At 39.7% G+C, this 3,595-nt stretch overlaps 1 non-coding gene across 1 annotated transcript; it reads left to right on the forward strand.

Annotated features, from left to right (window-relative positions):
* The first annotated feature begins 1,473 nt into the window (after nt 1-1,473).
* LOC120259730 lies at nt 1,474-1,580 on the forward strand. The gene has a single exon (XR_005536284.1). It is a non-coding gene; the product is annotated as a small nucleolar RNA R71 (small nucleolar RNA).
* The last annotated feature ends 2,015 nt before the right edge of the window (nt 1,581-3,595 follow it).

Raw genomic sequence — 3,595 nt, forward strand, 5'->3', positions numbered from 1 at the left:
AAGAACATATGATCAGATTCAACTCACTACGCAAAGATAAAGAATATGAAAAAAATGAAAAAAATGAGAAATGTATTGACCTGGGTTGCCTCCCAAGATGCGCTTGTTTAACATCATTAGCTCGACGTACCTTACGTTATGTTCATGATGGATCAAAAGAAGTAAAGTTACCTCCAATTCCAAGGGAAATGCTACCACATGGATAACTCATTGGGAGGCATGTAAAGACTCAAAATTTGCCTTGCGCATCAAAGTAAAGATGATCTACCTCCCATGGTTGTGATAGTACAAAATTCATCCCCATCCCCCCAAATCGACTTCATTTTTTTACCTTGCACCACATCTTCTTCGATTTTTTTCTTCTTTTTTGCGACTTGGTGGTGGATTTGTAACCACATAACATACAAGAGGGATATTTATATGCAGTTGTTTGAACATATTGAGGAGCTTCTTGAACTGAGCGTCCTCTTTTTCCTCTTTTAACCTAGCTGGGTATGGCACAGGGGGTTTGTAATCTAGTACCCTTGATGTTGGTAGTTTAGGGGTTTCCTCATTTTGTTCATTTTCACTCCACCCAACAACTGATTCAGTAGCTTTAGGGCCTTCTTGAATGATTACCCCATCTTTCTTAGAACTTGAGTTATCCTTAACCCTTGCCTCCACATATCTCCTACTGCTAAGAGTAACAGTCTTGAGGTGTTCCCTCGGATTCTGCTTTGTGTTACTTGGAAGACTATCTTGTGGCCGCTCAGCATTCACCCTAGCAAGTTGTCCAACTTGATTCTCGAGTGATTGGACAGATGCTTGTAGATTTCTCAACACTGGGATTATCTCATTGAAATGTCATCCATGTTGAGCGGGTTGGTTGTTTATATTCTGAAACTTCACCTCGGTATTGATCATAAACTTTGCCAACACATCTTCAGTGGTGAATTTCTTCTCTATTGCTGAGGTTAAAACTGAGGACCTTGATATTATGGTAGTCTTTGTTGCTGCTGTCCCAAAATTCCATGAAAAGTTTTGGTGGTTTCTCCACCCCTGATTATATGTGGTACCATAGGGGTTTCTTTGGCCTCTTTGACCTCCGCTGACATAATACACTGTCTCTATAGGGGCTGCAGAATCTACAAAAATAGAGCATTGCACAGCTGTATGTGCAGCCTCGCATGTATCATAATATAGGACCGCACCAGAACTCGAACCTAAACCCATACTGAGCTGATCCCCTTTCTTGTCAATGCATCTATTTTGGTAGCTAGGGCAACATTATTAGTAACCTCATACATCCCTGCTGCCTTTTGTGGTCTTCGTAGAGTACTCCAGTGGGACTCATGGCTAGCCATGTTTTCAATCAATTGGTCAACGTCCTCAGGGTATTTGCTGCTCAATAAACCCCCTGCTGTAGCATCAATGAGTTGCCAGGTTAGATAGTTCAGCCCATTACACAACATCTGCACTCTTATCCAAGACAAGAAACCATGATTAGGACATTATCTCAAAAGGTCCTTGAACCTTTCATGGGCCTCAAAAAGTGTTTCTGAGTCACCTTGCTTGAAAGAAGAAATTTCCTATCTCAATTTAGCTGCCTTTCTCGGTGGAAAGTATCTAGCAAGGAATTTCTTGACCATCTCCTTCCAAGTAGTAATGGACTCGGGCGGCTAATGAACTAAGCCATCGATAGGCCGCCCCCCTTAAATTGAATGGAAATAGTCTCAACCTAATTGCATACTATGAAATATAGCTGATCTTGAAGGAAACGAGATTAGTTGGCATGTGGATCCTCATCAGCCAACCCAGTAAATTGAACAGAGTTTTGGATCATCCAGATTGTACTAGCCTTGATCTCAAAATTGTTCACTGGAATAGTTGGGGCTTGTATACTAAACTCTTCCCCAGTGAATTGTGGCATCTTATAGTCACAAAACATTCTCCGAGCCTCAGCCATAACTGATGGTTCACTTTGTTCAACCTGTATCTACTATTGCCCAAAACACTCTGCTCCTTCCCTCAACCTCTGATGGAAATTCCATTCAATTTCTCTGTCTAGTTCCACCAAATTTGTCTATTTTCCTCTTGTCATAAGAAAGGTACCTCGCACCAGAATCAACAACCAATGGTCAAGATCAATAAGAAGTTAGGGTAAAGAGATGAAAAAATACAAATAGAAATATTTACAACGAAAGAAAGAGAAAATATGAAGACAAATAAGAAAGCACACGAAAATAAAGCAAACAAAATAAAAAATGGTTAAATCAACAATCTCCAATTTTTCTGAGTATTCCTTATGGGTCCCCGGCCATTGTGCGAAACTTCATGAGATCATTCCGCAAGTGCAAGGGTTGTAAAGTAATACCTCTCATGCAAGTACGAGAGGGTTGTATTCTATGGGACCAAGGATATTATCCTTACTTCCTCTTTACCGGTTGTACTATCCTTACTTCCTCTTTACTGGTTGTCTAACTTACCAAATCAAGTTCGGGGATTAATACTACTAATAAAATGAAAAACTAAGTGAACAGTGTCTATATGCCAAGAGAGAGGGTGAAAATCAAGGGATGAGGATGGTCACGGATGTGTATCCCCCCTGGGGTTATTAAAGTTTAGAGGAATCATAGATTTGCTAAGTAAAATGGTAGTTTAGGCTAAGAGAAATCCGAAAATAGATTACCCCGATGGTCACGGCGGTAACCCCTAATCCCTATACAAGTATTGGCCCAAAATCTCTTCTGGCCAAATCTCGTATGATTGCAATACACACAATGAAATCTCTAATTAGGGGCAATACTTAACCTAGGTCTAGCCCTAATGGTTGGAGGGGTATGAAGTATTCGATGGTCACAATGTACTCATACATGAATTCCCATTAAGCTAAGTGCATCTAGTACTAGGGCGCCGGTTACACAACCAAGTACAACCTAGAAGTTGAAATACAGAGTTCTTATGCAAATCAACACATCAAAGATCACAAAGCTTAAACCATAAGGCAAACCAAATGCATTAAACAACTCAAAGCATTCAACTAAACAAGTCACCCCTAAGGTTCACCTAAATCCAGTGACCATGGGATCTAGCCGTCTGATAAGTTCTTGTGTATAAGTAATACAAAGTATACTTTTCTTACATTGAGCATTACTTTTATTAGATTTTATGGATCATTCATGTGTATTTGTGTTCTTTTCAGCATTTAGGGTTGTGGAGACAAGTTTTGAAGAAAGAAATCAAAAGTAGATCGTGGCAAAAATTGCTGATGAATTTCTTGGATTGAACAAACGTGAAGACACAAGTTTTGCTCAAAAACATATGGGTGTGCGCCAACCTCCATCGTGCTCAAGTGAATTGATAAGTGCTTGTGTATTAGTAATATGAAGTATTATTTTCCTTACAATGAGAATTACTTTTATTAGATTTTAGCTCTAATACATATGTATTTGTGAACTTTCGTGCATGATGGGTTGAGGAGAGAAGCCAAAGTAGATTGCTGTGGAAAATCACTGTAGCAATTTAATGCAGTAATTACTGTTCATAACCCGCAGAAAATCAGATTTCCATAAAGCCACACGGGCGTGTGAAATTTACCCACGCCCGTGTGGATGCT

This window comes from Dioscorea cayenensis, chromosome 4 (genome assembly GCF_009730915.1).
Source record: "Dioscorea cayenensis subsp. rotundata cultivar TDr96_F1 chromosome 4, TDr96_F1_v2_PseudoChromosome.rev07_lg8_w22 25.fasta, whole genome shotgun sequence".
Lineage (NCBI taxonomy): Eukaryota > Viridiplantae > Streptophyta > Magnoliopsida > Dioscoreales > Dioscoreaceae > Dioscorea > Dioscorea cayenensis.